Source organism: Neovison vison, chromosome 11 (assembly GCF_020171115.1).
Source record: "Neovison vison isolate M4711 chromosome 11, ASM_NN_V1, whole genome shotgun sequence".
In the NCBI taxonomy this organism is placed as follows: Eukaryota; Metazoa; Chordata; class Mammalia; order Carnivora; family Mustelidae; genus Neogale; species Neogale vison.
The window spans coordinates 171,379,326-171,392,327 of record NC_058101.1 but is presented as its reverse complement, the minus strand read 5'-3'; the positions used below and the strand labels follow the sequence as shown (position 1 = coordinate 171,392,327).

General features: G+C 37.8%; 1 protein-coding gene across 1 annotated transcript in view; it reads right to left on the bottom strand.

The window, feature by feature from the left end:
* The window catches only part of LOC122889838 (arylamine N-acetyltransferase 1), a 66,964-nt gene extending 55,156 nt beyond the window's left edge, over window positions 1–11,808 (bottom strand). The window contains exon 1 of the mRNA XM_044225253.1: window positions 11,756–11,808. The gene's annotated coding sequence lies outside the window, so the exon portion shown is untranslated. The remainder of the gene's footprint in view (window positions 1–11,755) is intronic.
* Between the last annotated feature and the right edge of the window lie 1,194 nt (window positions 11,809–13,002).

The following is a 13,002-nucleotide window of genomic DNA, read 5'->3' as shown; positions in this document are numbered from 1 at the left end:
CAATCTATACAGAACAATAACCAGTAATGAAATTGAAGCAGTAATTAAAAGCCTTCAAAAAACGAGTCTGGGGCCAGATGGCTTCCCAGTAGAATTCTACCAAACATTTAAAGAAGAAATAATACCTATTCTACTGAAGCTGCTTCAAAAAATAGAAACAGAAGGAAAACTTCCAGTATCTATGAGGCCAGCATTACCCTGATCTCAAAACAAAGACCCATCAAAAAGGAGAATTGCAGAAAAATAACCCTGATGAACACAGGTGCCAAAATACTCACCAAGACCCTAGCCAATAGAATCCAATAGTACATTAAAAGGGTTATCCAACGTGACTAGGTGGGATTTATTCTTGGCAAGCAAGCATGGTTCAACATTCACAAATCAATCAACGTGAAAGATCACATTAATAAAAGACAAGAACCATATGATCCTCTCAATTGATCCAGAAAAAACATTTGACAAAATACCACATCCCTTCTGAGTAAACCTCTTCAGAGTATAGAGATGGAGGGAACATTACTTAATATCATAAAAGCTATCTATGAAAAGCCCACAGTGAATATCATTCTCAATGCAGAAAAGCTGAAAGCTTTTTCCTTAAGGCCAAGAACATGACAGCGAGGCCCACTCTCAGCACTATTGTTCAACATAGTACTGGAAGTCCTAGAAACAGATATCAGACAACAAAAGGAAATAAAATGTATTCAGTTTGGCAAAGAAGAAATCAAACTCTCTCTCTTCAGATGAAAGGATACTTTATGTGGAAAACCCAAAGGACTTCACCCCCAAACTACTAGAACTCAGCAATTCAGTAATGTGACAGGATATAAAACCAATGCACAGAAATCAATTGCTTTTTTATATAGTAAGAATTAAGCTGTAGAAAGAGAAATTAAGGAATCAATTCCATTTAAAACAGCACCAAAACCATAAGATTCCCTAGGAATAAACCTAACAAAAGAGCTAAAGTATCTAGAAACTACAGAACCCTTATGAAATATATTGAGGAAGATACAAAAAGATGGAAAAACATTCCATGCTCATGGATCAGAAGAATAAACATTGTTAAAATGTCTATGCTCTCCAGGACAATTTACACTTTCAATGCCATTCCTATTAAAATACCACTGATATTTTTCAATGAGCTGAAACAATCCTAAAATCTGTATGGAACCAGAAAGAACCCTAATTGCCAGGGAAATGTTGAAAAAGAAAAACAAAGCTGGGGGCATCACGTTGCTTGATTTCAAGCTTTATTACAAAGCTATGATCACCAAGACAGCATGGTACTGGCATGAGAACAGACACATAGACCAATGGAACAGAGTAGAGAACCTAGAAATGGATCCTCAACTGTCTGGTCAACTAACTGTCAACAAAGCAGAAAAGAACATCCAATGGAAAAAACAATCTCTTCAATAAATGGTGATAGGAAAATTGGATGGCCACATGCAGAATAATGGAACTAGATTACTCTCTTATACCATACACAAAGATAAACTCAAAATGGATTAAAGACCTCAAAGTGAGACAGGACTCCATCATAATTTTAGAGGAGAACATAGACAGCAACCTCTTCAACACCAGCCACAGCAACTTCTTTCAAGACAAGGGAAGCAAAAGCAAAAATGAACTTTTGGGATTTCAACAAGCTAAAAAGCTTCTGCACAGCAAAGGAAGCAGTCAACAAAACTAAGAGGCAACCCACGGAATGGGAGAAGACATTTGCAAATAACATTACAGATAAGGATTGGTATCCAAGATCTATAAAGAACTTTTCATATTCAACACCCCAAAAAACAAATAATCCAGTTAATAAATGGGCAGAAGATGTGAACAGACATTTCTCCAAAGAAGACATACAAATGACTAACAGACACATGAAAAAATGATCATCATCATTAGCCATCAGAGAAATACAAATCAAAACCACAATGAAATATCACCTTATGCCAGGTAGAATGGCTAAAATCAATAAGGCAGGAATCAACAAATGTTGGCCAGGATGAGGAGAAAGGGACACCCTCCTTACATTGTAGGTGGGAATCCAAGCTGATACAGCCACTGTGGAAAACAGTATGGAGATTCCTAAAAATAATTAAAAATAGAGTTCCCTATGACCTAGCAATTGCACCACTGGGTATTTATCCCAGATACGGATGTAGTAAAAAGAAGGGGCAGATGTGCCCCAATATGCATTATTCCACCACAGCCAAACTGTGGAAGTAATTCCACCAGCAGTAATTCCACCATAGACAAACTGTGGAAGGAGCCGAGATGCCCTTCAACAGATGGATGGATAAAGAAGATGTGTTACATATATACAGTGGAATATTTCTCAGTCACCAGAAAGGATAAATACCCACCATTTCCATCGACATGGATGTAACTGGAGCGGATTCTGCCAAGTGAAATAAGTCAATCAGAGAAAGACAATTATCATATGGTTTCACTTGACCATAGGGGAAGGGAGGAAAAACAGAAGGTGGCTGGGTGAATCAGAGAGGGAGACGAACCGTGAGAGACTATGGACTCCAGGAAACAAACTGAGGGTTTCAGAGGGGAAGGGCATGGGAGGATTGGGTAACCAGGTTATGGGTATTAAGGAGGGCATGTGTTGTGATGAGCACTGGGTGTTCACTACATCAAAAACTAATGATTCTAATGTTGGCTAACTGAATATGATTTTTAAAAAAGAAAAGAATAAATTCTTAGAAAAAACACACAAAATTATGGGGCACCTTGGTGGCACAGTCAGTTAAGCACCCAACTCTTGGTTTCGGTTCATGTCATGTTCTCAAGGCAGTGAGATCTAGCCCCACATTAGGCTCTGGCTCCCCATAGGATCAGCTTAAGACTCTCCCCACACCTTGCCCCTCCCCCCTGCTTTCTTTCCCTCTCTCTAAAATGAATAAATAAATCTTTAAAAAGAACAAAAAAGTCTAAAAGTAATGGGACATAAAAAGATATTACATGTAAAGGGAAATAAAAAGGAAATTGGGCTAGCAATAATTGTATCAGGAAAAAGTAGATCTTAAAACGAGTGTAATGAGACCAAAAAAGTGCATTACATAATGATAAAGGGATCGATACAACAAGAGGCTATAAAATGAGTATCTACACACTGGACTTAGAAGCACCTAAATACATAAAACAATACTGACAGACATAAAGTGAGGAACTGACAGTCATGCAATAATAACAGGAGATTTTAAACATTTCACTAACATCAATGAATCAACCATCTAGAGAGAAAATCAATAAGGAAACTTTGGCCTTAAATGACATATTAGCTGGAGCACTTAGATACAGATAGAATATTCCATCAAAAACAGCAGTATACATATTTTTCAAGTGCACAAAGAACATTCACAAGGACAGATTGCATTTTAGGCTGCAAATAACTCTCAGTAAGTTTAAGAAGACTGAAGTCATATCAACTATCTTTCCTGACCACAAGAGTTTGAAACTTGAAATCAATTACAAGAAGAAACCTTGAAAAAAAAAATGCAAACATGAGGTTAAACAATATGGGTCCATAAAAAAAAAAACAAAGAAGAAATCATATTAAAACTCAAGACAAATGAAAATGGAAACAAAATATTTCAAAACCTCTGAGATGCAACAAAACCAGTTCTATTAGGGAAGTTTACTGCAATATAGGCCTATCCCGAGATTAAAAAAAAAAAAAAAACCTCAAATAAACAATCAACCTTACATCTGAAGGAACTAGAAAAAGGACAAAGTCCAAAGTTATTATAAGGAAGGAAATAAAAATTAGCAAAAAAATAAATAAAATAGAGACTAAAAAATTTCTTTAAAAATCAGTGAAAGTAGGAGCTGTTTTACTTAAACAAAATTACAAACATTTAGCCAGATTTAACAAAAAAAAAAAGAGGGAGAGAGAGAGAGAGAGAGCCCAAATAAGTAAAATCAGAAATGGGAGGGAAGTTACAACGGATAAATAAACAAAGGGTAATAAGAGACTACTTTGAGCAATTGCCTGCCAACCAGTGGGACAAGCTAGAAGAAATGGATGAATTCCTAGAAACACACTCTCTTCCAGGACTGAGTCAGCTGAAATGGAAAATCTGAGTAGACATATTACTATCAATAAAATTGAATAATTTAAAAAAACTCCAAATAAACAGGAGTTCAGGACCAGATGGCTTCAAAGATAAATGCTACCAAATATTTAAAGAAGAGGGTTTCAGAGGGAGGGGGGTGGATGGGATAACAGGGTGATGGGTATTAAAAAAAGGCATGTGATAGAGTGAGCACTGAGTGTTATGCAGAACTGATAAAGCACTGAACATTACATTAAAAACTAATGATGTGTTATATGTTGGCTAATTGAACTTAATAAAAAAATTAATGTCAAAAAAGAAATTTGTTTTTTTTGTTTGTTTTTTGTTTTTTTTTAATATTTTTTATTTATTTATTTGACAGAGAGAGATCACAAATAGGCAGAGAGGCAGGCAGGGAGAGAGAGGAGGAAGCAGGCTCCCTGCAGGGAGCCCGATGCGGGACTCGATCCCAGGACCCTGAGATCATGACCTGAGCCGAAGGCAGCGGCTTAACCCACTGAGCCACCCAGGCACCCAAGAAATTTGTTTTGATGTAGGATTGAAGGTGAGACCCTAAATTTCCTATGAGTAAAAACATTCACAAAAATATTTCTCTTGAAAACAATTTTATTAATCTTTAATTGGTTTTATCTAAGAAAGCTTAATTTTTACTGATTTTCTTTCTTTTTATGAAATACAATGAGATCTTCTAATCCTAAATTATGATTAATTTTTTGTCTGCTTTATTTTAGTCAAGGGAAATTTGTAATATCTTTGTTTATTGATTCTGTTCCCCACAATAATAGACAATGCTTACAAAAATAAATATAAGAAAATAAAGAAAGGTTAATACCTATCCTGGTGGAAATATTCCAAAAGAATGAAGAGGAATGCTTCCAAAATCATTAAAGGACACCAATCTTACCCTGATCCCAAGACCAGGGAAAGACACCACAAAAAATGGAAAACTATAGGCCAGTATTCCTGATGAATGAAAATGCAAAAATCCTCAAAAACTATCAGCAAAACAAACTCAATTATACATTCAAAGGATCATAACCATGATCAACTGGAATTTATTCCAGAGATGAAAGGATTGTTTAACATTCACAAATGAGTCATAGTAATGTACCATATTAACAAAAAGGATAAAAACCACATTTTCATCTTAATAGATACAGAAAAAAGCATTTGATAAAATTCAACTGTCATTTATGACAAAAACTCTCAACAACCTGAATATAGAAGGAACATATCTCAACATAATATAGAACATGTATGACCAAGCAACAGCTAACATCATACTCCATGGGGAAAAGATGAAAGCTTTTTCTCTAAGATCAGGAGTAAGACAAGGATGCCCACAGTTGCCACTTTAGTTTTTTTTTTTTTTAGCATTTTTTTTAAAATTTATTTTTTATTTTCAGCATAACAGTATTCATTATTTTTGCACCACACCCAGTGCTCCATGGAATCTGTGCCCTCTATAATACCCACCACCTGGTACCCCAACCTCCCACCCCCCGCCCCTTCAAAACCCTCAGATTGTTTTTCAGAGTCCATAGTCTCTCATGGTTCACCTCCCCTTCCAATTTCCCCAACTCCTTTCTCCTCTCTATCTCCCCATGTCCTCCGTGCTATTTGTTATGCTCCACAAATAAGTGAAACCATATGATAATTGACTCTCTCTGCTTGACTTATTTCACTCAGCATAATCTCTTCAAGGCCCATCCATGTTGCTACAAAAGTTAGGTATTCGTCCTTTCTGATGGAGGCACAATACTCCATAGTGTATATGGACCAAATCTTTCCTATACATTTGTCCATTGAAGGGCATCTTGGTTCTTTCCACAGGTTGGTGACCGTGGCCATTGCTGCTATAAACATTGGGGTACAGATGGCCCTTCTTTTCACTACATCTGTATCTTTGGGGTAAATACCCAGGAGTGCAACTGCAGGGTCACAGGGAAGTTCTATTTTTAATTTCTTGAGGAATCTCCACACTGTTCTCCAAAGAGGCTACACCAACTTGCATTCCCACCAACAGTATAAGAGGGTTCCCCTTTCTCCACATACCCTCCAACAAATGTTGTTTCCTGTCTTGCTAATTTTGGCCATTCTGACTGGTGTAAGGTGATATCTCAATGTGGTTTTAATTTGAATCTCCCTGAGGGCTAGTGATGATGAACATTTTTTCATATGCCTGATAGCCATTTGTTTGTCTTCATTGGAGAAGTGTCTGTCCATATCTTCTGCCCATTTTTTGAGATGATTGTCAGTTTTGTGTGTTTTGAATTTGAGGAGTTCATTATAGATCCTGGATATCAACCTTTTGTCTGTACTGTCATTTGCAAATATCTTCTCCCATTTCGTGGGTTGCCTTTTTGTTTTGTTGACTGTTTCCATTGCTGTGCAGAAGCTTTTGATTTTGATGAAGTCCCAAAAGTTCATTTTCACTTTTGTTTCCTTTGCCTTTGGAGACATATCTTGAAAGAAGTTGCTGTGTCTGATATCAAAGAGATTACTGCCTATGTTCTCCTCTAGGATTCTGATGGATTCCTGTCTCACATTGAGGTCTTTTATCCATTTTGAGTTTATCTTTCTGTACGGTGTAAGAAAATGGTCGAGTTTCATTCTTCTACATATAGCTGTCCAGTTTTCCCAGCACCATTTATTGAAGAGACTGTCTTTTTTCCACAGTATATTTTTTCCTGTTTTGTCGAAGATTATTTGACCATAGAGTTGAGGGTCCATATCTGGGCTCTCTACTCTGTTCCACTGGTCTATGTGTCTGTTTTTAATGCCAGTACCATGCTGTCTTGGTGATCACAGCTTTGTAGTAAAAGCTTGAAGTCAGACAACGTGATGCCCCCATTTTATTTTTGTTTTTCAACATTTCCTTAGCGATTCGGGGTCTCTTCTGATTCCATACAAATTTTTGGATTATTTGCTCCAGCAAATAGAAGAATACCAGTGTAATTTTATTGGAATAGCATTAAAAGTATAGATTGCTCTAGGCAGTATAGACATTTTAACAATGTTTATTCTTCCAATCCAAGAGCATGGAATGGTCTTCCATCTTCTTGTGTCTTCTTCAATTTCTTTCATGAGTGTTCTGTAGTTCCTTGAGTACAGATCCTTTACCTCTTTGGTTAGGTTTATTCCAAGGTATCTTATGGTTCTTGGTGCTATAGTAAATGGAATCGATTCTCTAATTTCCCTTTCTGTATTTTCATTGTTAGTGTATAAGAAAGCCACTGATTTCTGTACATTGACTTTGTATCCTGCCACGTTGCTGAATTGTTTTATGAGTTCTAGTAGTTTTGGGGTGGAGTCTTTTGGGTTTTCCATATAAAGAATCATGTCATCTGCGAAGAGAGAGAGTTTGACTTCTTGGTAATGACCAATTTGGATACATTTTATTTCTCTCTGTTGTCTGATTGCTGTTGCTAGGACTTCTAATACTATGTTGAACAAGAGTGGTGAGAGTGGGCATTCTTGTCGTGTTCCTGATCTCAACGGGAAGGTTTCAAGCTTTTTCCCATTGAGGATGATATTTGCTGTGGGTCTTTCATAGAAAGTATAGGGATGGAGGGCACATTCCTGAACTTCATAAAATCTATCTATGAAAGACCCACAGTTGCCACTTTAATTCAACATAGCATTGTAAGTTCTAGCAATAGTGTCAGAGAAGAAAAATAAACAAAAAAAAGAATCTAAGTGGAAATAATGAATAAAATGTTACTATTTGCAGAAAACATGATATTTATACACAAAACTCTATAGACTCCACCAAATAAACCCCTATTGGGGCGCCTGGGTGGCTCAGTGGGTTAAGCCGCTGCCTTCGGCTCGGGTCATGATCTCAGGGTCCTGGGATCGAGTCCCGCATCGGGCTCTCTGCTCAGCAGGGAGCCTGCTTCCCTCTCTCTCTCTCTGCCTGCCTCTCCATCTACTTGTGATTTCTCTCTGTCAAATAAATAAATAAAATCTTTTAAAAAAATTAATAAATGAATTAAGTAGGGTTGTAATATACAAAATTAATATACATAAATCTATGGAAATTCAGTCAGCTCTTGGACATCAGTAACTGATATGGGTTAGTGTACAAAATATGTAAAGAACTCACAAGCTCATTATCAAAAACAAATGAAAAAAAATCCAGTTAAAAAGTAGACAGAGGACCTAAATAGACATGTTTCCAAAGAAGACATAAAGATGCCCAACAGACACATGAAAAACACTCAACATCACTAGTATCAGGGAAGTGTAGATCAAAACAGCAATGAGATATTACCTCACACCTGTTAGAATGGCTAAAATAAAAAATAAAAGAAATAATGAGAGTTACCAAGGATGTGGAGAAAAAGAACCCTCTTGCACTGTTGGTCAGAAAGTAAGCTAGAATAGCCACTGTGGAAAACAATGAGGATCTGAGGTGTCTCAAAAAATTTAAAATAGAATTATGATGGGATCCAGTAATTCCACTACTCAGTATTTACCCAAAGAAAACAAAAACACTAATTGAAACAATCTGAGGGTTTTGAAGGGGGGGGTGGGAGGTCGGGGTACCAGGTGGTGGGTATTATAGAGGGCATGGATTGCATGGAGCACTGGGTGTGGTGCAAAAATAATGAATACTGTTATGCTGAAAAAATAAAAAGCATATTGTCATATGCAAAGAAAAAAAAAAGAAAAGATACATACATGCTTATGTTTACTGCAGAATTATTTATAATAGCCACATGCAAAAGAATGATACTGGACCACTTTCTTATAATATACATAAAAATTATCTTAAAATGGACTTAAATGTGGGACTCCAAACCATAAAACTACTATAAGAAAGCATTTACAGTCAGTTCTTAGCCATTGGTTTGCACAATATTTTTTTATCTGTTTCTTCAGGCATTGGCAACAAAAGCAAAAATAAACAAATGAGACTACATCAGCCAAAAAAAAATTTTTTTTTAGATTTTATTTATTTGTCAGAGAGACAGGGAGTACACACAAACAGGCAGAGTGGCAGGCAGAGGCAGCAAGAGAAGCAGGCTCCCTGCTGTGCAAGGAGCCCAATGGGAGACTCAATCTCAGCACCCTGGGATCATCACCTGAGCCGAAGGCAGCAGCTTAACCAACTGAGCCACCCAGGCATCCCAGCCAAAAATTTTTACAGCAAAGAATGCTATCAACAAAATTAAGTCAACCTACTGAATAAGAGAAGATATTTGCAAATGATATAGCTACTAAGGGGTTAATATATATAATACATAAAAAACTCACAAGCTCATCATCAAATACAAATGAACAAACAACCCAATTAAAAAATAGGCAGAGGCTCTGAATAGACATGTTTACAAAGACACACAGATGGTCAACAGACACATGAAAAGATGCTTAGCATCACTAATCATCAAGGAAATACAAATCAAAACCATAATGAGATATCACCTCACACCTGTCAGAATGGCTAGTATCAAAAAAAGGGGGGGAAAGAAATAGCAAGTGTTGGGGCACATGGCTGTCTCAGTCAGTAGAACATGTGACTCTTGATCTTGGGGTCATGTGTTCAAGCTGCACATTGGGCATAGAGCTTACTTTAAAAAAAAGAAAGCAAGCGTAGATTAAGATGTGAAGCATAGAGACCCTTGTGCACTTTTGGTACAGTATAGTAGTTCTTCAAAAAAATTAATAATAGAATTGCAATGCAATCCAGCAATTCCATTTCTGGGTATTTATGTGAAGAAAATGAAAACATTAATTCAAAATTTATTGAAGTTAATTGCAGAGTTATTTATAATAGCCAAAATATAGAAGCAATCTAACTTTCCATTAATAGATGAATGGATCAAATAAATTTAAATTTATACAGTGGAATATTACAATGTACAGGACAGGGAATATAGATAATATATGTAACAATTTTGTATGGTGACATATAGCAGCTGGGTTTATCTTGGTGATCATTTCACAATGTACATATAAATTTTGAATCACTGTGTTGTACACCTGAAACTAATATAAAATTGTATGTAAATTTACTCAGTAAAAGAGAAAATTTAAAAAATTAAATAAAAAGCCTCCAGGTAAATTCAAAGTACAATCAAATTTGAAAATTATTGTGCAGAGACAGAATTCTCACTCTTTCCCACATGAGCTACATAATCTCAGACAACAACTCTTGCCACACTGTTCCTCAGATTATTCCTGTATGTACTTGTGCTCAAGTACATTTTTCAGTATCAGCTTTCAATTCTTTTGAATATGTACCCAGGAATAGAATTGCTGAGTTGAATAGAAGAATTTTAGGGAGTGCTCTTGAATGATTTTTCTTTCTATATGCTTTTCTTTTCTTTTCCTCTTCCTTCCTTTCTTTTCCCATCCTATCCATTCTGCTTTGGCTCTGAAGACCACCATAAGGACACTACAGCCCAGCCCACTCCCAGGGGTAAGTGGCCAGCACAGCAATGTTCCAGATGGAAAACGAGAAGTTGCCAGGCAAGCAATTCCCACAGACCATCGTTGATCTGTCACTGGAAATCCTCATACAGGAAAAACAATTGGTACAGTCAAATACAGTTGGAATGAGCCCCAGGAAGTAGGAACTTCTGAGAGTTTTTTTTTTGTTGTTGTTGTGGTTTGTTTGTTTGTTTTGCCCTTCTCAGGAGGAGAAATTCAGACTTGAAGGTAAAATCTGCCTATTTTTAAAGTTGGATCTGAACTTTTTAAACTTACAAAGGGCAAACAAAATAAGTCTCTGTATAGAATGCAGCCTATAGTTGACAGTTAATTTCTTTTGGAGTGTGAGAGGGCCAGCTGTTTTGTGATTGAGAAACTAAAATGAGGGCCTTGTGAATGGATAGAGAAGTTTATTTAAAAAGAGCCAACAGATATGTTGTGGAAATCATGCCAAAGTCTGGAAGCAATGTCCAGAGTAGATAGCTCAATGGGCCCCTTCCTCCTGGGACTGTCTGCTTCATCAGGTTCCTCTCTCCTATGGAATTCTGTACCTCTGTGCTCAGTGCCAACAGTGAAGGAGGTTATTCCTGTCATTATGGCTCCTGAGAACCTCCCCTCTAATCTTTCCAACAAGATGGACCTTTCTTCAGAAATCCCCTTAAACATTGCAGACAATGCAACCTAGCCTCCCTGGACATTTGGGATTATTAGAGAATTTGTGACCAGCTAATGCAGGAGGAGCAGGAAATATGAATTTGCTGCTTATAGGGCTGAGCTCTTTGGGACAGAGCAAGTTGGGAAGAGAGGAGGTGGACATCACTCTTTCAATTATCCAAGAGAGAAATCCCTGAGCAGTCACTATACATATTAGCTTTTATACACTTCTTTAATCCACACAACAATTCTAAGTAAACTCTCATTATCTCCATTTTACTGATGTACCAACTGACTTTTAGAGATGCAGAGTGACCTGCCCACGTCCTCACAGCTAGTTTGTCATGTGGATGTGACTGTGACTATAACCCCTATAACCAAGACAGTTTAAATCAAGTGTCTGTTATTTTATAGGCTTTATAGTCGGTATAGCATAAGGATTCAAAGTATGTGTTAACCAAACTTTCTGAACCACCATAGGACCTGAAATTCAGGAGAATATCATGTCTAGTCCTCCAGACTCACATTTAAGACAGGATTAAACCCCAATTTCAAAGCATAAACAAGTCACTTACCGATCTCCACTAGGACTAATAACAAGGAACCAGGCTGACTGCAGTCTTACCACTTCCAGCACCAGTACAGGAAGTAGTCAGAAAAGCCCTTCCTGGTTTTCTAAAATGCTCCGCCCCCAGAATTGAGTTAAGTTCCCCTAGAGATCTCTGGGAAATGTAGTGTGGGGCCTTACATTGTGTTTGTGTGCCGCTTATTCAAATCCATTTATTGGAAAAGAGTGGGGAGCTGTATTATCTGATGAACCTTAGCCACAGTCTGTAAGGTTGTGCTTGACAGAGTTTCTGCTCTTATGGAGCCCCAAACCAGATGTCCTATGTGTAATGTGGGAGGTGAGAGTTTTGATGGGGTCCAGAAAAAACAGATCTATTAACCGAGAGGAGGCAGAAGATGAAAATTTTAAACCACTCTCCTCAGTTTATGACACCTTTCTTCATCAAGTTCTGTGAGGCCCCTCAGTTTCTATATTTCTTTTTTTATCCCCCATCTTTCAGTCTCATTACTCCCTGCACCTCAAGGCACTGTATAGTGTTTCTGAAATGTGTCCACATATGTGGTATGAATGTGATATATGTAATGTGGTTTCTTTTCTGCTTGTGTTTTAAATTTACATTAATGGGAAAGGAGGGGCAAGATGATGGAGAAGAAGGAGACCCTGATTCAACCAGTCCCCTGCGTTGGGTCAGCAGGCTCCAGGAGTGCAGGAGGAACAATAGAAATGACCGCTGGGGGCTGCTGTCTTCCAGCCTCCTCTGCCCCCCTTTTCTTAACCCTTGACTCTCCCACCAAAAGGCCCAGGTCACATCTCTATAGGTAACCTGGTACCTGTGCAGGAAACAGAAGTATCAGGACCCCCCACCTCATACCCTCCGATCACCAAACACCCTACCATATATGGATGTGAGCTCATGCCCTACCTTTGCCCAATAAAAGACCCCTGCCAACTCCCTCCCAGTGCGACTTCCCTGAGTCTGCTTTCCAGAGTTGGGGAACTTCACGGAGGGTGCCCACCCCCCTGGTGAGACTTTCCTGGCTCCCCTTCTCCTGAGCCCTGAAATTTCACCAGATAGTGCCTTTAATAAATCTTGCCTTGTGCCTGCCTCACCTGGTGTTGTGTTTACCTCACCTGCAAAACTTTACACCCTGAATTGAGCTAAATATCTATCAGAACACTCTGAGCACCCATGAAATAAGTCTGAGATATAAGATTATACACTTCTGAATCTCTGGGGGGGGGCAGGAGATCATC